Here is a 24,182-nt window from a genome sequence, read left to right as displayed (position 1 = left end):
CTATTGACGACATTTTTTTGCAGTCAAATATATTGCAATCGTGACAGTTCTTTTAAAAAAAAATTGTCATTGTTTATCTATTGACGACATTTTATTCTGTCACATATAGGGCAATCGTGACAATTTATTTTGTTAAATATCATCGTTCTCCAATTTACAACAAGTAATAACTGTCACAAATTCATTTATTACGTCATTTATTTCATGTTGCACATTTCTCAATTTACTACGTTTTTTCCTGTTGTCCTTGCCGCTCCACCATTACACGAACCATTTGAATGACAATAATGTAGCTGAGAATGACAATTTTGAATTATAATATTGACACCCATGTAGAAAAAAATAGCCAACACTTTAATATATATACACTATAATACAATTTATAATATTTGTACATCTCCATACAAGTTTCAACAATCCACATGTACGGAATCCTAGCCCTTAATCAAAAAATATTTTAAATAGCATTAGAATACATCTAACAAGATTTTATGCAGAAGCATAAACGACCAACCGAGAATGTTCGTCTCTGGAAATGTTCTTTGAAAGAAAACTCATGAAGTTGTCGACTCCAGTTGAACCTACAAAGACAACATGAATATAAGCATCCATGATAGGACAAGAGAGTACAACTCTTATAGAAAATTTCAACATTGAGCATTACCTATCATTGCAATTCAATAGTTTGTTTTAGTATATATAACCACTAAAATTGATTAATAACAAATCATCAAAGAGTGAAAAATGGAAAGCCAATATCACAAATATATCCTTATTCCTAGTCCTTACAACAAAAAAGCTATGACAATTCCTAGTCCTTAAAGCTCAAGAGTTTGTATTAGACAATCATCACAAATCTATGAACTATGAATAATTATGCACCAATTCTCTCGGATTATTAAAACAGAGAGTAAGATTATAGCAAGTACTCAGGTTCATGACAAAAAAAAGGCCTGAAATGCAGTTAGCCAAATTGCACTTCAATCAGAGTTTTGCGCAACTACGATAATCAAGGAATAGCTTTTCCTAACAAGCAATGAATAAGAATATATACCAGTTTGTGGAATGCAGATGATTGGGCAACTGAAGGGGTTCGTGTCAAAACATACATATATCAATGTACCATTCATTGCTGGCTTGCAACAATTTAGGGCTAGAGCTTGTTACTAGAATGAAGTGCCCAACATTATCCTATGTGGCACGTGACAAAGAATACCCTTGTAAGATTCTCCATTTGTTCAATACAAATTGAAAGGAATAGAAGAAAAAGTTGTATAGTTTTTGCATCATCAACAAGTAAGGAAGTCAACTGACTAATTACTCAATTCTTAAGTTACATGTGAGACTCCTAAAGAGACATAAATAATTAAATGCTTCATTAGCTTCCTGAAGTACACTATAATATAGGTATCCTAAATTTTGTATATGGATAACTAAGTATTATGAGAAATTCGTGCAGAGTCTTGTAACTTAACTCAATCCATTTACCTGACTTGAGTGGTGGAAATGAAACAAACAATTTTTTAAAAGTGAGAGGCTAAAAGAAATAAGCAAAACATTACAACCATTAAAGCCATCAAATTAACAAAACAAATTAAAGCCACTAAACTAAATCAAACAAATTAAAGACTTCACTCACACACAACCAACAAAATTATTACTTCATTTACATGGAGAAGTTCATCAGAGAGTTCATCAAGATCTGCTAGAAAGGAATCAACCAAAGTAGCCTACAAACCCCAAGAAAAGAAATTGGAAATTAACAAACAAGATAAATGACATCTACCTAATGTTGTAATTTCATGGACATGGAAGTCCCAAATGAGCTTCCATAAGTTACCTCTTGAAATTTCTTTTCCTTTCTATTTTGCTGCATTTTTTTTTCAATATGGTCTTAGCACAATGCAATAATTAAGTGTGTAGTTTTTGCATCAGAATATTACGAGTTGAGTACATTGGCAAGAATTTCCAAAGAAAATGAAGATGGAAAAGACAATTTGATTGAATAAAGCATAAACTACCTTAATAAGTTCATCAGATGCAACATATCTTATCACTTCTTCAAGACTCATCTCTGCATTTAAGTTTAAAATTAGATGTTATTGTGAGTAATCATACTTAGGAAAAGCTAATAAAGTTTTTCAACCTACTCGTGTCCTGACGTTCTAGAGCTGAATTCTACATCTTGGATACCGAATTCACAATACACTAAAATATATACAATTGGAACTCAATGTAGAAATAACATACAAGTCGAGGTGGAGATAGCTTCACATTTTCATCTTTGCAAGCAGAACGAATATTGGTAAGTTTTCTTTAGTTCTTACAAGATTAACCTGGAAAAAAGAAAACTGCTTACGATGTAAATCAAGTAGAAACACCATTACGAAAACACCAGAACATCCATTCTCCAGTTGGCTAAAGGAGGGGAAAATGTCTCATTCTTAATTTCTAGGTTTTCAAACTTGTTGGTGACTCATTAATTAGCAGTAAGCAATTGAAACTTACAAGAGCGAGGATATGTTATCTGGCGGAGGTAAAGACTTATCCACATAGGAGGTAGTCGCTGAAACTGATACCACCTCACATCCAACAAGTTGTTTACAAATACAAGAAACTAGCATTTCCAAATTAAGAATATCATATCAAGGATGGTGCCATCGGGGAGGGAACATAAATGCCATGCATGACTAAAGGTGGTTTTTTCTTCTTCCACAAATCAGAGCCTTTGCGACAGTCACGCTTGTAATTCATCACCACCTCATCTTATGTACTTGAGACTTGTACTGGTTTTATAGGTTTTGTCAATTTTGAGATTATAAACATTTTGGACTTAAAGAAGAGCAGAAACAGTAATGGTTAATCAGTGGGCAAGTGATAGCCATTAGGATAGAACTCAAATATTTTTCTCACAGGAAAAAAGTTTCAAAGGCAGTTACCATCCGTAATCCAGCAATGAAGTGTACGCCCATATCCAGAATGAAACCCCTCTGACACAAGACATATGTTGTCAATGAAAGATAAAATTTAAGAATACATCATCGGGATAAAAAGAACAAAAAGAGAGAGAGAGATAACATAGATATAAATGTAGAGGTCTTGTTATTGGGCATTCCATTATACAATAGTTCCATCTATAATAAGAACAACATATTCTTCCATGAAAAAGTGTAAAAGTGGCAATCATGAATCATGATTTGATGGGAAAAATGAAAACAGCATAGATAATATTTAAAAATTGTGTTGTGGTTGTTTACTAGAAGAACACTTACAACGAAGTCCCGTCGCCAAGAGCTTGAGAAGTAGGGGTTCAAACTATTCATTGATCCTTCAACAATCACTTGGACGCTCATCATATCCCCAACGTCAGCAATTAAGTTTTTGCACTGCAAAACAATAACGAGCATTTTGCCGAAGTACTAGAAAGAATAAAAAAACAAGAATAAAAAATAATCTAAAAAAAGTACCTCAACAAATGCATATTCCAACTCGCTTGTGGCTGCATTACAACCATATTGCCAATTTAGAAATTGCTCTTTGTAATATCTTCAACTTAGACCCAAGCCATTTTGAATGCAACTTTTTCAGTGTACGTAAAATGACTTTATGGGGTTCATGGTTGATGATATTGATTTGGGTTTTTCTTTCCTTTTTTTCCTTTGCTAAAAAAGGTTAAGATAAGAGAGCCACTACCTTCAACTTAATATAACTTATAAGATGAAATAATTTTTCTCTGTGATCTATAAAGTTGCATTATTTATATCCTATGTCTCAACTGGTCCATTAGAACTTTCATTGTCATATCAGTTTCATAAATAGTGGTAATAGGAAGACAACATCTAGTCTCGATAAAAGTGATATACATTGGGATCTATACTATGGGCAATTAGAATTTATACTTCCAGATCAATATTCTCATTTCTCAAGAGAGAGACTATTGGGATCATAAAATAATACTAACAGAAAATCTCGCACTTGGCATGCATCTTTGGGAAAAATATATTAGGTAATGAACCACCAGGAACAATGCTTGACACCGCTAAGTGATCCATGTTGGGGGAGAACCATAAAGAGGATCTCAATTGAAAAGAATTGTGTCAAATATGTGAATCTAACCTTTTACAAATGGATCTTTTCAAAAGAGTTTACAACAAACTTTACCTTTAAAAGGAGTTTGATAAAGGACTTCAAGCCTGAAAGTCCAAAATCACAAACCTAAATAAAATACCACCAGATATGTACCACATTAATTGATCAAAGCAAACACACACACTAGAGAGAGGGAGTAGGGAAATGGGAAGGAACTAGCACAATCACTAAGAACATGATTTAAGTATCAACAAAAAGTCAATATTCTCCAAGAAAAAACATGATAACTAATCATAAAGAATTATGATTATGTTTTAACTAATCAAAATTTTATTCAAAGGGTCTTATCCCCACTAATAAAATTAGAACCATTAAAATAATATCTAGTTCACCAGGATTCCACTATAATAACATTCTAAAATGATTTCCTCCTATGTACATTCAATAATCAAGATTTCCTCCCATGGGCATTTCATCAAACAATTGGTGGGCAACACAAAAGAAAGAATATTCATTTACTTAGTGGCAGCCAGAAATCTAGAAAAATTAAGGAATAAATACAAAAATTTGTGAAGAACATATCTTAGATGCAATGTTGAGAATTGAGTTTCAAGTTTAATTGAAAAAATCGGCAGGAGCAAGAACTCGATTCTTCTTAAATTTCGACCATGGGATTTTGTATCCAGAAACCACTTTGCAATCTAGCAAATAGCCTAAAGCTTTATTCAAATGCAATCTAGCAAATAGCCTAAAGCTTTATTCAAGTAATAATAAGGGATGAAGAAATTACAATTGCCTTTTGGAAATGAGGATAAGAGGTGGAACGAATCTGAGAAAGGCGAGATTTGGAGGCTTCAATGGTAGACTCCAAAGAGTGGTCGTAGCCCGTTCGTCGTGTAGTAGAAGAGGTACAGGCGGCGTTGGAGTGGGGAGATGGCCACGAGGGGGCAGTGCCGATGATGGACCTCGTCGTCGTCTGGAGAAGGGAGTTCAAGGAGTTCGAAGATTGGGAGGCGAAAGGGAAGAAATCTGAAAGGGGAGGCGAAAGGGGAGAAAGCAGAAAGGGGAGGCAAAAGGGGAGAAAGACGAAAGAAAGGGGAAAGGGGAGAAGGGAATAAGTTAAAAATCCCTAAAAAAGTTATTATTTTTTTATATTAAATATATTATTTTATTATTATTTTAATTCTATTTTATGACATCAAATAACTGTCGCGAAAAATATTTTCCGAAAATTTCCGTCTTTTCCCGCCAAAAACGCGTTTTTTTCCCTTTCGTGACATTTTTTTTTCCTCCCTCTATTTTGTGATATAAATAAATGGCATAGTAGAGGGTTTTTCTTCTAGTGTACATCCACAGTGTTCCCATAATAGAATGAGGCATCCAACCTTATCCTATAGTATAGACCATTTAAACTATTACTCAAATTAAACTCTAAACCCTATAGTATGTGAGGCGCCTTAAACAGTAAACAATATTGTTATATAAAGTAAACGTGAATATTTTATGTTTTGGTCTTATACAATCTCATTCTATAAGATGTGCCCCCACTCGTATGTTTTTATATGAGCATTTCGAGATCACTTCACTTGCATATGAAACTGAGCTGCATTTGAAATTCAGTATTTAAATACAAATTTGATACGAATACTTTAGTACCTCAATGAAGTATTTGTGTTTGGTAGCACAACTTTGCAGTTGTTTATTTAAATACGGGACCAAAATAGACAGATTTTCAAAGAGGGTAGAAATCCAATCCCAACCCGTGACCCCAAAAACGGACACCTAGGGAAAGTTAATAATTATAATAAGAACAAACCTCAAAAGTCTAAACTTTTCCCTTCGAAGTCCCTACCTATAAAAACCCTTCCTGATCCATACCATCCCAACTCACCACCCTTTGATCATAACTTATCAAACTTACACAAGTTCATTCCTTTTTAAAATTTTTGTTTTCCAAACAATGGCGATGATATTGACAAACAACAAGTCTTCGGTGGCGTTATTTTTAAGATTATTATTCTTAGTCATGGTTTTAGCGGAGACTACCGCCACTCTTTTGTGTAAGGTTGACACGAAGGAGCTGTGTGTGTGCCGACCAGCAGTGGCTCCTTTGCATGGAAAACCGCTGCAACCGCCAACAGAACGTTGTTGTTCAGTTCTTCGTTCTGCCGACCTCAAGTGTTTGTGCAACCTCAAATCCATCCTCCCATCCGCTGGGATTAATGCAACCATTGCTTTGGCTCTGCCTTCCAAATGTGGCATCCCAAGTCCCCCAGAGTGCCGCGGTTAGTAATATTATAACCTTCAGGTCCATGAAGGCTCGTGGATTGGAAACTAAATTTATTGGAGTAATATATCTTTGAAGTGGGCATGTGTTTTTAGGAGATGGGTTTATTTTATTTTGAGTTTTTCTTTAGTGCATTTTACCATGTTTTGTGTGTTTAGAGAGAGCGCAAGAAAGAAGACAATAAGAATGGTCTGTCTCATGTGGTAGACTTATTATCAAGAAATCTAGATGATTGAACGAACATGAGTGTAATGTAAGATGTACTAGACTATTTTTATCCTTTTAATTTTATTATTTACGTATTTATTTATGATAATTTATATTATATTAGTTTATTAAAATGTTAGTAACCAATAGATCATACATATATACATATATATTACAAATTGAAAGTGCGAGTTTTGAACACGAAATCTCTTGTCCTATATACATATATATTACAAATTGAAAGTGCGAGTTTTGAACACGAAAGCTCTTATCCTTAGTACTTACGAGTGTTATGAATATGTTACCTTTCAAGCTTAGTCTTTAGATTTTAAATTAGTGGCTACTAGTCTCTAAATTTTAATTTTGTATATTATATTCATTTAAGTATTGATTAATTATGTAATTAATGATAAGAAGGTTTAAATTTTATTTTACTTTTTAAATTTTGTATCTTGTTGTATTTTGGACCTTTAAAAACATATATATTTTAGTCCTAAACTCTTATAAAGTGCATGTTTTAGTCCTTGCCTTCAAGATTTCATTAATTCTAACGTAATAATGAAGCAGTTTATATATTTGACGACTAAACTGTCAAATAAAATAAATTGAATGTTTTATCAGATAATTCAAAAGTTATTCTCGATAAAAGTTGACGTACTGAAGACTCATTCATAGCTATTTCATATTAGTGTGTTGGCTGATCAATGTGGGATCAATGACTAAAAGTGGTAATTCTTAGGCATTGGTTTTTCTATTGCTTATTATATTATGATTGGAAATTTGTGTTATTCAGTGTTATTATATATATAGAGTGAGTGAATTTTTCTACGATCTTCTAAATTGGAGTGGTAAATCAACCGTCCTTTTTGTTTTAACGCTAAAAAACTACTACTTCGTTGGTGCATATGAATTGGGATGATGCTTGTGATAGCTTTATTTGATGGTGTATTGGTGTGTGAAGATCTAATTTGAATTGTTTCAATTAAAGAACAATTTTGTCTTTGTCTATTATTTAAGGTTTTATAATGTAATAAGCAATCTGATCTTAAAAACATTTGGTTGCAAAGTTTTCTCTCTCTCGAGTTTTATAGTTTCTGAAATGTGTTGTAGAAGTCTACCATAGGATTTCATTTATTATGACAAGGTTTTGTCTTTGAATAATGTTCGCATTTGCTGAGAAAGGATGAGTATATATGATTGATCTGATTTTTTATCTTATTGTCTTGATATCTTGGCTTGAAATCTATAAAATGGATGTGTATTATTTATATTTCAATGGTTGTTGCGAATTAATTTTATTATGAATTTATTCTAGAACGATTTGTTGACTAAGTCATCCAACTTAGGGGCATGATCCAAGAGACTTGGAAAGAAAACTCAAATGAGTAAATTGATGAACTAAATTTAAGTTGTTTGTCATTTACATGATAGAGAGTCTAAATTCTGCCGATTTACATGACTGTGATAAATGTATTTTGGTTTTAGTGGCTTTGTTACACAAATGGTTCCAATGTGGAAAATCATGATTTGATTGATGGGTTTTAATTTTTACATATGGTAGGAGAATTTAGCTAGTTTATTTTTATGCTACATTTGAGGATGATATTTTCTATGTATATTTGCTAAGTATATACCATAATATTTCGTATAGTTTGACAAATTTATGTTATATTAATGAATGCTATTGTGATGAATTCAAATTTGTCCATGCATTGTGAGATGAAAATAATTAAACAAGAGATCTTGAATACCTTATAATAGAGTTTGTGAACTAAATGGATTTGTTCATGAAATTTATTTCCCTCAACAAAATGGTATAGTTGAACTTTGGATATGTTATGCACCTAAATATTTAAAAATGTGGGGGTGTCTAACTAAGGTAGCATATCTTATGTTCAAGAAATCTATGGTATGATAATTGAAAACCTTTGACTATATATTTATTGATTATACTGATAATAGTGTTGCATATAGATTTATATATTTAAATTAGTTTGTGAATATTTAGAAGCTATTCTGATCTACTTAAGCATGTTACTATGAGTAGAGATATATGTCATATTCGACAGAGTTATGCATGACTTATATCATGAATTGTCGCATGATTTGGTTACTAATTTTCATGAAGTTGAAAGTATATATTACTATTACTTTTAATCAAGTTTGGTTGAACAACATTATTGGCATATTACTAAAGATTGCTAACAATATGAAAATATCCAAACTCATTATTTGTGAAGCTTATGGAATTTTATGGAAGTTTAAGATATTATCAAAACTTATGAGACTTATACCCTAAGTTGTCTCTAAAAGTGGTATTAGAGTCATGTCATCCTTGGTTTAATTTAGCCTTGTTGATATAATCCTAGGTCGAACAAAGGTGCAGTGGAACCTTAAAAATAGTCACGATATTATCCATGGTTTAGCTCTATTGAATAGGCAATATGCTCTAGAGAAGAGTTAGCCTAAATAAGAGTTAAAATGGATGGATATCTATTTTAGAAGAAGTTCAATTGGAACTTTATTTGATGGGAGGATCGTTGGGAATGCGACCAAAGTCCCACATTAGCTAAGGAAACTGATCATAAGTACATAGGTGCAACTTATGGAAAATAAATTTGAATAAAAAACGTGGAATTTAGAATGTTTTTATTCTTGTTCTAAAAAATATTTTGAATCAAATGTGAAATTTAGAATGTTTTGATTCTTGTTCTCATATGACTACATTAGCGACTATAGAAGCTTAAAAGCGTTTGTAGTTGTATGTGATCTTCTAATACATCAAGTGTATGTAAATATGATATTCCTCCAAGGTAACTTGAAAGAGTTAAATTTTTTTATGGTCTTTAACTAGTTCCTGAAAGTTTTATTAGGAAAAATTTTAACAATTGTTGTAATGCACTTTTAGTATTATTGAGAATGTTTTGATTTATGTCAATCACACATTGAATACTATTAAAGAGATTTGATAGTTTAATGATGCTCTTGTAAGAACACCTTATGATGCTAGTATGACCCTTAAGGAAAATAAATGAGATAGTGTTTCTCAATTTGAATATGCAAAGATTATAGGAAGTATTATATTTTTTTATAATTAAACTGTACAAGGCTTGTTGTTGCATATGTTGTAAGAAGATTGAGTCTATATACACACATAACCTTATTAAGATTATTTTATTATTCTTCATCATTTACTAAGATATTTTAAGTTTACAATAGATGTTTGTTTGCATTTCAATAGTTTTTCTACCATACTAGAGAGATAGTGTATGCAAACTAGGTAACATAGAGTGATGAAGTAAGCTTTACTAGTGGATATGTGTTCTTAACAAGAAATATACCATTGTATGGGGACATTAGTATGAATGACATAGAAGTCTAATGGAAGATGTACTATTGTGGAAGGCCTCTATACCAATATATCTTTATTGAGACTCATACATTGTCATGGGTATTGCCAAGAATAGTGTGTTATGACAAAAGAAGGCATATTCGCCTTAAACATGAAGTTGTGAAATGATAGTTGAATGAAAGAATTATCTTCTTGAAGTATGTGAGGTATGAGAGGAATTTTGTAGATCATCTCTCCAAAAGGCCTAACAAGGAGAGTAATTCTAGGATTTTCAATAATTATGGAACTCAAACATTTGGTCCATAGCTATCAAAGCAATTTATTCCATGGGAATTAAAATAGAGCGGTTAGCTCTAAGAAGAAATTGGAAATGTTTGAGGGTTTAGGGTTTAGGGTTTAGAGCAGATGCATTAAGTAGGAAGTCAAGACTTCCGAAGAGTGCCTTGTGTGGTATTCAAGTAGTTTTGTTGAGTGAGTTAAGAGGTTCCAAGGCAGTAGTGACTGAGGAGGATTCAGGAAGTCTCTTAGCTCAATTTCAGGTCTGGTCTTCTCTAGTAGCTGAGATTGTGAGAAGACAGCCAGAAGACAGTAATTTATAGAAAAAGCTTGGAAAATCCAAGAAAGGCTTAGAGTTGGAGTTTGAACTGAGAACAGATGGAGTCATGGTTAAACAGGAAAGATGATGTGTTTCGAATATTAGTGAGCTTAAGGATGTTATTCTAGAAGAAGCTCACAGTTCAGCTTACGCTATGCATCCAGGTAGCACCAAGATGTACAGAACTTTAAAGAAGACTTATTGGTGGCCTGGAATGAAGCAAAAGGTAGCTAAATATGTTGATAGATGTTTGATTTGTCAACAGCTTAAACCAGTGAGACAGAGGCCAGGAGGACTTCTTAATCCTTTGTCAGTGCCAGAGTGGAAATGGAAACATATTACTATGGATTTTCTATTTGGATTACCTCGTACATCCAGTGGACATGATGGTATATGGGTAATAGTAGACAAACTCACCAAGAAGACATGGTTTATATCGGTTAAAGTGACGTCTACGTTAGATCAACTAGCTAGATTATATGTCGATAAGATTGTGAGTCAGTATGGTGTACCAGTGTCCATAGTTTCAGATAGGAATCCGAGGTTTACTTCTAAATTTTGGCCTAGTTTGCAGAAACCAATGGGAACAGAGCTAAAGTTTAGTACATCATTTCATCCTCAGACAGATGGTCAATCTGAGAGGACCATCCAAACTTTAGAGGACATGTTGAGAGCATGTGTCCTTCAATTTAAGGGAATTTGGGATACCCACTTGCCACTTATGGAGTTTGCTTATAATAATAGTTATCAATCTAGTATCGATATGGCACCATATGAGGCCTTATACGGCAGACCATGCAGAACTCTTGTGTGCGAGAATGAAGTGGGAGAGCGGAAGCTAGTAGGTCCCGAGTTGGTTTAGATTACAACAAACAATATTAAGCTAATCAGAGAAAACTTGAGAATAGCCCATGATCGACAACAAAGTTATGCAGATAGGTGATGTTGGAGATCAAGTTTTCTTTAAGTGTTTGTGTGTGTATGTGCGTGTGTATGCATGTGCGTGCGTGCATGCGTGCGTGTGTGTGTGTGAAAAGAACCTCAATTTTAGAGAACCTCAAAATGAAGATTTGGACGTAAAGAAATCTCATTTTGGTTAAGTAGTGGAAGAGTTATGATCATTTGAATTGTGTGCTGCGAATCTTGAAAATTTTGAGAAATGTGTAGAATATGGATTATGATTTTTAAGGATAGACTTCTTTAGCAATATCCTTAGTGAGCTATGTCAAGCATAATATTTAAAGATTATAATATTTAGGTTTCTAATACTTTGTTCTGGTTGTTTGACAGGCCAAGAGGAAATAGGTCGAATTTACACATAGGGAAACTAGTCTTAGACTGTGAGTGACCAAAACCAGTTTTGAATTTTTTTTTTTCTCCTAATTATTAAGTATGATTGACTGATTTGCACGTTTATTTGCAAGCTTTGAAAATCATTTGAATCCCATGATTATTTTCAAGTATGAGTTTTGAGACTAGATTTCTTAATGAAGATTTATGCTAGCACATGATTAACGAAGGTCTGGAAAGTATTTGAACCATTGTGTTTCAAACAAAGCATGAGTTACCAAGTTTTGTTTTAAGAACTACTGCTTTTCACGAACAATCTAAGTAAGCTTGAGCTTTACGAAAGATAAAGATAGCAGGCATGTTTTAATGTTTTTGTATGATTTTTCGGATGTTCCTATTAACTACATGACTGAGGTGTTAAGCCCGAGGCTATATGGTACCGTGTGCACACAGGTTAGATTTCGTTGTTGACGTTGAGTGTACTCCATAACAACGATGATGTTGTAAGTGTTGGGCGGGCCCCACTACGACAAAGACGATGGGAGTGCTGGGTGGGTCCCACTACATCGTAGAGCTTGTAAACGTTGTTGTACTAGTGTGCTCTACACAACGTAGATTTGTCATGTTAGTTAAAATAATTGATATACTTGATATGTCTTGCTACATTTCACTGATGTATATATTAAGTATTTGAGGAAGTTATTTTTACTATTATATGTCTATGTTTACAACTGGTATAAACAATTTGTGTAAGCTTTCATATGCTCTTACCTTTAAATTTCTAGCTTTAAACTGAGTCACTCACTGAGCTTTATAGCTTGCCCCTTCCAAAATGTTTTACCTACTTTCCAGGTAAAGTTCGAGTTCCCGATGCCTGATAAACTGTCTTAGTCTGCTGAAGCTTCAATATCGATTGCCAGTACATGGTTAGAGTTGTGTATAGAGTATGTTGTGTTATGATGTATATATCTTAGTTTGATTTAGATACTCTACATTTTGTGTGAGCTTTAGGAGCTGCGGTTGTATAAACATTTGTTGGTTATGTTTTGGTTAAGGTGACTCCAGGCTTACTCGTGAAATCAGTTAATTTTGGGCTACACTTCATGTATGTATATGTTTAGTCTAGGATCCGCTGTGTTTTGTTGCATGTACAATAGTTTATATACTAGATTAGCAAGTTTATCACGTTAAAGATTTCAGCAGAGTCGACAGATACAGATAGAGAAAAGCATTGTCTGTTGGCTTCACGCCATCTTTCGATCTAAGTTAGCAGGTAGTCCGGGAGGGGGTGTGACAATAGCCCTCTATTTGGGTGGTCTATTGCGATAGACTTGATCCATAGCTCTTTTTTGGGTGGTCTATTGTGGTAGACTTGATGGTCCATAGCCAGGTGTGTAGATAGTTCTTAAATGAATTTGATGGATGAAACTAAAACATTAAAAAATTTCATATCTCATCATTGGGTGCATGGTTCTAGTATAGACTTGATGGATAACTATAAAACCTTCCTAACATAGTTTTGAGTGGTTTGTCTTTGACAGGCTTGACGAAGTTAGTCTTGTATGGACTAGATGTGAAGTCTCCATAGCTCAGTTTTGAGTGGTCTATTGTGATAGACTTGATGAAGCAATAAACGATCACACCTGCCTTCTATGAAAAAGTTTAAGGATCTTTTTCTAGAGGTTTCACGTTGTCCTGAGGTTCTATATGCATGTCCTTAAATAGTACAATTTTGAATGGTCGATTTGTGATAGACTTTATTACGAAATCAATGGAAATTTAAGATGTAAAGTGTGTTGTAGGGGTCTCAATCGTAGTTATCGAAAGATCAAAGGTAACTTACTTTCGATAATTAGATTGTTGCCCTACCTCACTATGCATTAACTCAAATGGAAAGATATTGATGTTTAAGTTTATACTTCTTTCTTTACTTAGAGAAAATGCTTTATTGCTATTTTAACTAGAATGCAATGGTATCGTGGGGGACTGTTGGGAATTACTATCATTTTACTAATGTATAATTAAAGTTCAATTGGAAATTAATAATAATAATTATTATTATTCTTTATATATACATATATTTTTTCTTAAGAAAAAAAGTTTTTGGAAAAATAGAGTTTTGACGTGGTGGAGTTCTTCTTTCCAAAGAAAAAAAATTAATTTTCTTTCTTTGAGCAAAAGTTTTTCTTTGATTCCATTTCTAACTCCCGCGAGTGCACGCTTGAGTAGGAAAGTTGAGTTAATCTTGGGGAGCAACTAGCATATGCAATTTAGCACCAAACACTACAACAAAAATGGTCTATGACGACAGTTATTTTATGTCGCAAATAAAATTTGTGATAGTTAATTACACTCATAGTATCGCCTGTTGTGGGAAGTTCTTCTATGACAGTTTTAAAAAATTGTCACAATAAGTGTTTTCATGACAGAAAATAAATGTCATTATTATATATTTTATGACAACAAATAATTGTCATCTTTTATTTTATGACAACAAATAACTATCATTATTTGCATATTGACGACAGTTATAAAATGTCATAAATTCGTATAATATGACATTTTTTCTCTATTAAGAATATACAAATCGTGACAATTTTTATAAAATAAAATGTCATTGTTTCGATATTGACAACAGTTACAAAATGTCATGATTCGTATATTATGACATTTTTTTCCTATCAAGGACATGTCAATCGTGACAGTTTTTATAAAATTAAATATCATTGTTTCAATATTGACGACAGTTACAAAATGTCATGAATTCGTATATTATGACGTTTTTTATGTCGTATATTCCTCAATTATTACATTTTTTTTTACAATAAAATGCATGTCTTGTTCTTCTTGTCACTCTGACATTACACTAACCAGTTCAATCACAAAGTTATTATAATAAATCCTAAATATATATACGTTATCATATGAAAACAAATAGTCAACACTTTAATATATACACGTTATGATACACTTTGTAATATATGTACACTAGGATTGACTAATAACCATTTTTTTTATTAAAGGTAGTTTAAATACAAAAAAAAATAATAATAAACATTGACATCTTTAGCTACCAACAAGCCTAAAATAAGTACATTGGAACCAAGATTTTGCTACCAACCATACAAAAAATCTTATAACAATCAATTGCTCCAAGTTCACTTAATTCACTACTCCAATGGATTCTTCCAAACCTAGTAAGAAAACAAAATCTCATTTTAGAGTATGACTAAAGAACATTACCTAAAAGAAGATTCTATTTAAAGCTAGTTAAGGCCCACCTGACTTGATAATTACTCACCACAAAAGTAAAGAAAAATTTAGGATTTGAATCGAATACCGCTATACATCACTTGTGCTAAATCAAATTAATTTGAATGAAAAAGAATTTAACATCACAAGATGGTATACCTCTTAGCTTATGATATTTAGCTGATTCATTGTTGTCACTTGTCTTAAGTTCTACATGGCATTGAGATACATAATGCTTGAGCTGTAAACAAAGAACAAATTATACCTTTATCCAGGATTCAATACTCTTATGCAAATCTAAGAAGTAGTTTAAGAACACAAAATTGACATCCAATCCTTTTAAGTTGGATATTTATAGTTAATGTGATTATGCCAAACATGTCAAAATAGCAAAATTAATGAAAGTTTGAAGTGGCTCCCTTAACCAGGTACATAAATAAATTCTAGACCAACCATAGTTACCCCAAATGCTGAGTTTCATTAATTACAGAAGATCTTAAAAAGAATTGTTTAATCTAATTCATAAAGCAGAAGCTTTCCAAACATACATACCACCATGTTAGACCCTTAGTCGAAGTTGTCAATTTTGAGCAGGTTAATTAATATCGTCTGCAACTTGGAAACGTCCTACTGTTTGTGTGAAGAACATCATTGGTTGTTCCAGGGTAAACATATTTTTTGCCTGTATTAAATACACAATCTTAGCATTCTATCCCTCAACGCCAAAACTTAGAAGTATCACTTACAAGATGCAGTAGGATGTACCTTGCGGAAACCATGTTGTTCTCCTTCATACTCAACTAATGCAACAGGCAAGCCACACAAACAAAAGAATTTGTCTTATGGGTATTGATCCAAATTAAATTTCACACCATTATAAACGTCCAACCATTAATCTATCCAATTGAATAAAATTTTAATGAATACCTAAGACATTACAAAAGAAAAAAAAACAGACAGTTCCTGTTTTTGCAATAAACCATTTTCATTCAAGAATCAAGATGTTTTTGTACCTAATGCATCTTCAAAATATACTGTCTTTTTAGCCTTAACAGAGAGGAGGAAAATATAAGAGAATAATATTCTTTTAAGATGTGTGAAGCATAATGCAAAATGCATCTTCAAAAATCTACTCATTCCTTGACCTTTCTTTCTCAAATTTGGTCTACAACCACCATAACTATCAACGAATGGGAGGAAAGATGCGAGAATAAGGGGATAAAACAGATTCTTTCACATACTTGTTGGAGTTAATGCTGCCTGGAACCCAATGGATCTCACTCATATTTGGTGTCTCTACAAACACCATCTTGAACTCTCCTACCTTCTCAATCTTCACTTTGTTCTGGGCTGCTGGCACCGAATCCTTGAGAGGTATCATCATTTATCTGCCTATTTCAACTCACTCAAACAAATAACCAAATAGTATTCAATAAAAAACTGGACTTGATGATGCAATTTGCAAATGTCATATGTGATCTCAACACATGGGACATTGATCTTTCAAGTGAAAAATCATTATCAAAATATACCAAATGGTTTTTTCTAATTAAGTTTAGGACTTGTTTGTGTTGGAAGCGTATGATTAACACCCCAAATAGATAATTACCAAATATAATATTTAAAAGGAAAAACAAACTTTATTGGAAGACTCGTAACTTTTTTATGTGTATTCTACTCACACTTGGATAATTTAGATTACAACATTTCAATCCTATTTATAGGATTGTCAGGAGCATAACTCATACCACGGGTTAAACACAACAATTTAAAACCTACACTTAATTAATATGAAAACTCATACTAATTAAATTAACTCTAAACATTTTAACTCACATCCTTTAACTTTTTCTAACTCACAAATCAATTCACATATAACTTATTTATTTAAAGCAGGTTTAATTTTCAACTGTTTGAACATTTGGTTTTTGAAAATTAAGGTTATATACCTTAGTTTCACACATTTATTTATTTTGCTAACTACTTTTAAAAACGATTTAAAAATTCAGGCCAGAAAATTAAAAAGTAACTTTTTAGTTGAAATTTAGCTGGAAATTCAAATGTTTTTATAGTAAAAACAAAAATTATGGAAAATATCAATGGTAAGAAAACAAGACCAACTTTCAAAATTCAAATGGTTATCGAATGAGTTCTTTGTCTACATATATAAACATTTGAATTCTTTGTCAAATTTCAACTACTGTGTAAATGATTTGATAGGATTATATGTATTGTTTTGAATTTTTAGAAACATAATTGGAAGGATGATTGAATAAAACAGTCTAAAACTAAAGCAAACATACATGGAAGGTTCAAAAACTTCACTCAGTCATTTTGACAAACAGGTAGAGGACGCTTATAATTCCTTACTTTGATAGAACTTTTCCCAGACAAAATGGAAATTAATAATGAAGTTCCTTGAGAAGATGGGAAAATGGAGAAAGCAACGTTGAGGAGGTGGGAAGTGATCAGATTTTCGAATAAGGAGATCATGTTGATTTTTTATCATGGCCTCTCATGTGTAATAGTCTCTAAGTTTCACTACCTTTATTGTTCTCACTAAATCAGGAACAATACAATGAAACAAAAAAAATAGATAGAAACACATATAACAATATCAAACAATCATCAAGTTTTACATTCAATTCAATTAAAAAACTTTAGCAGTTTCCATACACAATATCACAATCAAACTAAAACCCAGCAGGCAAAGAGAGGTTAAAAAGTGAATGGTTGATTCAATTCTAACTTTGATTAGAAAACACAAGGAAGTTAATACGGATGATCATACAACTTTTTCAAAATAAATGGATACGGAAGAAAAAGGTAGAGCTAAACCTTGAATCTTACTTGCCCAAAGAGCACAAATGTAAAAATTGAGAGGAGATTTATACGAACTAAATTATTATTATTATTATTATTATTATTATTATTGTTGTTGTTATTGTTATTATTATTATTATTATCTTTATTATTATTATTATCTTTATTATGAATATTATGGTGCCCGTATACCCTGTACCATTTTTTTCTTTTTTCTTTCCTTATTTTATTTTATTTTATTGTTATTATGTTTCCTTTCTTTTACTTATTCACATTACTATAATAATTATTGGTACTTAAATGTAATTGTTTGTATTTAAATTTTTTAATGTTTTAAAATTCTTCCAATTTAAAATTCTTTATGTTTTAAAATAAAGACATTTTAAAAAAAATAATTTAGCAAATTTTATGTTTTTTTCAAAACCTTCAAAATTTAATATATGATTTCATATGGTTTCCTAAACCAGTCTTTTTAAAAATCTTATATCATTTTTCTTAAACAAAATCCTACGACGAAATCTAGAAAATTTGGGAGTTTGATTTTCTAGATTTTTTGAGGTGAGGGATCAATAACTTTGGGAGTCCAAGATTTGATCACAAGAAAAATTGAATTTAATCCATGTTTAAAGAAATATTTATTTAAATACTAGTCTATGATAGACTTTGAAAATTTGTAATAATTTCTCATTTTCTTAAGGTGAGAAGTTTCCTTCAATATATAGTCTAATTAATTGAATATTATTTTCACTTATTTTATGAGATCATTGCTTCAAATATTGGAGTAATTGACGGTAAAATAAGACATTAGTTTTAAAATAAATTAAAAAATATTTTCAATTCGAGATTTGAAATTTGGCCACCGTTTTTCTAAATGGGTGTTGTGGGGTGCTAATACCTTCCCTACACACAAATGACTCTCGAACTCAACTCTATTTTTCATAGACTATTTTTTAAAAATTATTTACTTTATTTTGGTGTCCAATCACATCGTAAAAAAGATTGATCGCGACTCCTATTTTCTTTTAAAATTAACTCTTTTGAGTACGTCAGCCGCTTCGCGTCGTCTCGAGCACGTGGCAACAGTTGGTTTACAACGGTAGTAGATGGGTGGCCTAATCTATTGTGCCAAAGAGTTTGAGTGCATGAATTGAGAGGAAAATGATATGTGGAGACTACTAGAGCATGTGGTTTCTCAAGTTGAGATTGATGAGAGGTGACTGACTCTGAATAGAGATGAGCTTTCACTAGTGAGAAACGATATAGTCCTTCATGAAGTCGTCCTTGGAGTAAAATTTTACCAGTTTCCTGACACTTAACAAAACAAATTGTTGGATGGAATTCAAAGAAACAATTATTATCTTTTGTAAATTGACTTACACTTAGGAGATTTTTCTTTATGTGAGGAACATGAAGAAGATTTGGTATGGGGAGAATAGGACAATGATTATTAGAAGAAATTGAAATATCAAAAGGTATAAAGAAAGAATGACCAGAGTTTAGGATTTTTAAACCTGTTCCATTACTAACATGAACTTGTTCTACTCCGTTGTAGTTTGTGTTGTAATTGAGGTTAGCAAGATCATTTGTGATGTGATTAGTTGCACCAGTGTCCAGATACCATCCATTGTTATTGTTGTCTTGTGAAGTTGAAATCATATAAGCTTGATGGGAATTATTTTCGAACCGATTCTGATTATTGAACCTTGGCATTCCAGGTGGAGTATTACCAATGAACTGTTTTTGAAAGTTCGGGTCATATAAAGAATAGCATCTCATGGCTGTGTGGCCAGATCTTCCACAAATTTGGCATTGTGGTTTGGAGTTGTTCCAAGGTTTTCTTCCTCTTTCTCGATTTCCACCATTATTATTATTTTGTCCTCCTCGTTGCTATTTTTCCATTGGTTCCATTGACTTTGCGCCTGATCTCTTTGCTCTTGGCTTTGTCCTTATTTCTTATCAACATTTCCAGAAACAAGATTTGCAGTAGGTTGAGTACCATCAGTATTTATCAATGAGTTTCTTTGAATTCTACTCTCATGACCCATTAGAAGTGAAGATAATTTCTTGAAGAGGTTTCGATTTGGATTTTGTAGATATTGCAGAGACTATAGGATCATATTCTGACCCTAATCCTGAAAGAATATATATTATTTGTTCTTGTAGAGAGATAAGACAGCCTACCTCATTTAAAGCTGAAACAAGATTCTTCACCTTTGTTGTATAGTCTCTAATTGACTGGTTTCCCTTTTTCAGATTCTGCAATTGTCCCTTTAGTTGCATAATTTTGGTTGTGTTTGATGAGAAATAGGTTTGTTCAAGAGTTAACCAGATTTCTCTTGTTGTGTTGCACCCAATCATTTGAGTTACTGTGTCTTCATTCATCGAACCCATCAACCAAGAACAGATCAAACGATCTTGCCTCATCCAACTGATGTACTCAGGATTATCTATTAAATCTTCTCTGTTTGTGTTTCTTTTGGAATCAGTCTCTGTATTTTCAGTGTTTCTTTCAACTTCAACACTGGTCAATCTTATCTTTTCTGGTTTGGAATCACTGAGGATGTGATTTTCCAAGGAATGCCCATATATGGTGTTCGAAATCTACAGCTTCCAGGTGAGATAACTGTTGTATGTGAGTTTAATCATTATGAGATGATGCCCTAGGTTGATTATTAGTGAATTGTTTCTTGAGGAAGAGGAGGTTCCATGATTTAGGGTTGAACTTGAAGAAGTCATTTGTTGTGAAGCTGAGGCTCTGATACCATAAAGAAAGAGTAGTAGAAAATCTAGAGAGTAAATGTTTGAATTTATTTTTTTGAACTGAATTATTTGGATACAATGCATTTCCTTTTATAAAGGAAAATGTACCAAAAAAAAACTGTATAACAACTAAACTAAAATTGAAACAACTAAACTGTTTAATAACAGTAAACAACCAAACTGATTAATAACAGTAAATAACCAAACTGTTTAGTAACAGTTTTAAAATGTTTGTTAGTGGACAGCCTTGATACGACTATATGATGAAAACACAATAATCTAAACAATTGTGTAGATGATCAACGTTTGGAGATGAACTACGTTTTTCCATGGTGGATGACAATTGACGGTGAACAACGTTTGGAGATGATGGGGGCGTTAAAAAATGAGACGAGATGGTCAGATTGGAGATGGTCGGAGTGGCGTGATGGTTTAGAAAATTAGTTTGCTTAAACGTTTTAGAATTGGGGGGAAATCTTATTTATTAAACTTCTCATTTAAAATTAATTTTATTTTAATAAATTGAATAAATTATTTTCTATATCTCTTTTTATGACACCAAAATAATTGTCGCGAAAAGTGAAATCCGAAAAATTCTGTCTTTTTTCGTCAAAACACGTATTTTTACCTTTTGTGACAATTTTTTCTTCTTCTTTCAACTTTGGGATGTACACAACTGTCGTAATAGATACTTTGCTTTTAAAGAAGTGGTTTGACACAACACTACATGATCAAAACACTTGTTTTTTCAACAACTCTCGACGCATCACTAATGGTATCGGGAGTTATGAACCATCTCCTGACACATTACTAGTGGCATTGACGGAAGTTAGTGAGTAACTCCCGACGACTTTGTAAAGGCGTTGGGAGTTCTTGTATCTCCCTACGCACTATCTATTTGACGAATCTTTCACTCGTCAGGAGACGATCCTCTTTTTCTTGTAGTGATAAGGCACCTAGCTTAAAACAACATACTATTATTCTTTTAGATTAATCCTTCAAACTTGATCCACTCACATGAGCACTAGATACTTTCAAGTCTCCTAAAATAAATTGGATTGTTTCCATAAAAGATAACTAATTAGTGTTAAATATGATGAATAGGGCTTTTAAGTAAAGAGAAAAGCAAATGTGATTGGATTTGAAAAGGGCCATCCACCCATGTTTGGTTTCTAAAAATATAATCAAACTCATCTCTCTCTCCCCCACACACTATTATGTAGATTCGTCTCTACTCTTTTAAATAATACCTTAGTTGACATGTAAGAGTAATAAAATGCATGAAAAATGAAAAAAAAAAAAAAAAAAGTCAAAAAGTCAAAGAGATCGATAATCTAAAACACATGAAATACCAATTATCATCTTAAACTTAAACTTAAATGATTTAATTCTTCGGTCTACAATTTTTTAATAAAAATGAATTAAGAAATACAACGTGGTTATATTTTTAAAGGATTTTTCAAAAATATAACAAATCGATAAAACATTTACATTGTACAAAACAATTTCGAAAATGGAAAAAATTCAATCCATAATGTAAAATATCAAAAATGTTCCAATCAAAACAAGATTAATTTACCACTCGGGAGCATAATATATTTGGTACACGATCTTGTACAAAATCATGTACCAATATCTCATTAAAAAATGGTACATAAAAATTCTTTTATATTTAGTACATGATCGTTTACATTTGACTACAAGATCGTTTAGATTTAGCTAACCAAATCTAGTAGTTAAATCTAAACGATCATGAACCAATATCTATGAAAAGAAAAATTGGAGAACAAGAAGAGAAGAAAGAAGATGGAAAGGAAAGGAAAAACCTATAATATTTTTTAAAAATGGTCACCTTCATGAGTTTTATGATCTTGTTACGTAGATAGTAAATATTATGGCGTTTTGTTATATTTATTAAAATTAATTTGTTTAGTTTTCAAAATTTAATTTGTTTGAAAACATTAATAAAAAGTAAATAACAAATCAAAAAATTTAGAGATAGAATAGATAATGAGAAATTGCCTAAGATGACAGCTATCCGCTTATAAATTTCCTATTTGTGTAATTTAGAAAATGTAGTGACATGCGTAAAAAAAAATTTACTATTTTTTTGTAAGCATCATAGATGTTTATAAGCTTAATTACCGGGAAAAAAAAAACAAGTATGAACATCAAACATCGACTAAATTAGACATAATCATTCTAAATTTAAATTGTCACATAAGGGTGTACAAATGTAGGTTGAACCTGAATAATCCGGACTACCCAACTCATATTTTAACTTTAACTCAATCCAACCCAATCCAACCCGATTTCACCCCTACTGTCACATATGGTAATTTAATCACTTTTAGTCCGTAGACGGAGGAAACCTGGAATGTGGAACTAAAAGAAAACTTTGGCAATCACATCAAAAGTTGGATACAAATCAAACCCTATCAAAAGGAGAAAAAAAGACAAAAGAATAACAATTATTTTGCTACTCATCATTATATCCACATTATTATTATTATATATTTATACACATGCATACATAGAGAGAAACATTCAACCTCGACCCGTGACTCTCAACAACACAGCTCTCACAAGATTATATTTCTTCTTAATTCACGTGAAACATCTAAATCTTCACAAAAACACAAAAATCCAAGCTTTTCCCCTCTTATAAATCACCCCTTCACCCCTTTACCATCTTCACACAACTTCTCAAACCAAATTTACCTTCAAACATTTAATTTCCAATTGCATTCAATGGCCCCCAGCAAGCTTCATCTCCTCTTGCCCCTCCTTGTTCTTCTTCTACCTGCCGCTGTTACCGCTTATCCACTCTGTAAGATTGACACCTCTGATCTCAAGCTTTGCCGCTCGGCTGTGACCCCACCGGACCATGGCCAGCCTTTGCCACTCCCCACTGAAGACTGCTGTTCAGTGGTTCGTCATGCTGACCTTAAGTGCCTTTGCAATCTCAAGTCCGTCCTCCCCTCCATGGGGATTGACACTGCCAATGCCTTGGCTTTGCCATCCAAATGTAACGTAGCATCCCCACCCGAGTGCCATTCCTAAACCTTGTTTGGTAAATATTCTTCTTTCATTTATTTACATTGTATACACAAATTTGAAATCATCATCCTTTATGAGCCTACACATTAACTCTCTCTTTCTCTCTTCTAAATGGCAGATTTTATGAATGGGTAGGTCTTGTGTTGGAAAAATCAAGTGCACGGAGTCGATGTTTTGATATGGGCATATTGTGTGTAATGTATTGATTTTAGGAAGTGTGTAGTAAGTTTTTATTTCGAGTACTCTCTTTTAATTTTTGTAATGTATTATGCCCATACATTTGTTCTGAGAGTGATAATATATATTTACTCTTTCCCCTTTGGTTGCTTGAACATTAAAAGCCCAAAGTCTTTTAAATGCGTTTATGTTTATGTGTATGCTTTAATTTTAGTCTCTTTGTGAAGATTGAAGAATCTTTTTGTACCTCTAATAATATTCTATATCAGTTTTGCTTTTTACTTGTTAAA

At 32.4% G+C, this 24,182-nt stretch overlaps 2 long non-coding RNA genes and 1 other non-coding gene across 3 annotated transcripts; 1 reads left to right on the top strand and 2 right to left on the bottom strand.

Annotated features, from left to right (window-relative positions):
• Positions 1-1,864: 1,864 nt before the first annotated feature.
• LOC116405082 lies at positions 1,865-2,598 on the bottom strand. The gene is made up of 3 exons (XR_004218161.1): positions 2,509-2,598; positions 2,251-2,418; positions 1,865-2,074 (listed from the first exon to the last, which is right to left on the bottom strand). It is a non-coding gene; the product is annotated as an uncharacterized LOC116405082 (long non-coding RNA).
• A 12,188-nt stretch (positions 2,599-14,786) lies between these two features.
• On the bottom strand, positions 14,787-17,939 carry LOC105434968. The gene is made up of 3 exons (XR_004218086.1): positions 15,625-17,939; positions 15,232-15,313; positions 14,787-15,014 (listed from the first exon to the last, which is right to left on the bottom strand). It is a non-coding gene; the product is annotated as an uncharacterized LOC105434968 (long non-coding RNA).
• Positions 17,940-23,104: 5,165 nt separating this feature from the next.
• Positions 23,105-24,182, top strand: LOC101216832. The gene is made up of 2 exons (XR_004217988.1): positions 23,105-23,728; positions 23,834-24,182. It is a non-coding gene; the product is annotated as an uncharacterized LOC101216832 (transcript).

Source organism: Cucumis sativus, chromosome 7, assembly GCF_000004075.3.
Source record: "Cucumis sativus cultivar 9930 chromosome 7, Cucumber_9930_V3, whole genome shotgun sequence".
NCBI classification, from domain to species: Eukaryota; Viridiplantae; Streptophyta; class Magnoliopsida; order Cucurbitales; family Cucurbitaceae; genus Cucumis; species Cucumis sativus.
Note: the sequence above shows the minus strand (reverse complement) of the source record. Positions and strands in the feature narration are given on the sequence as shown.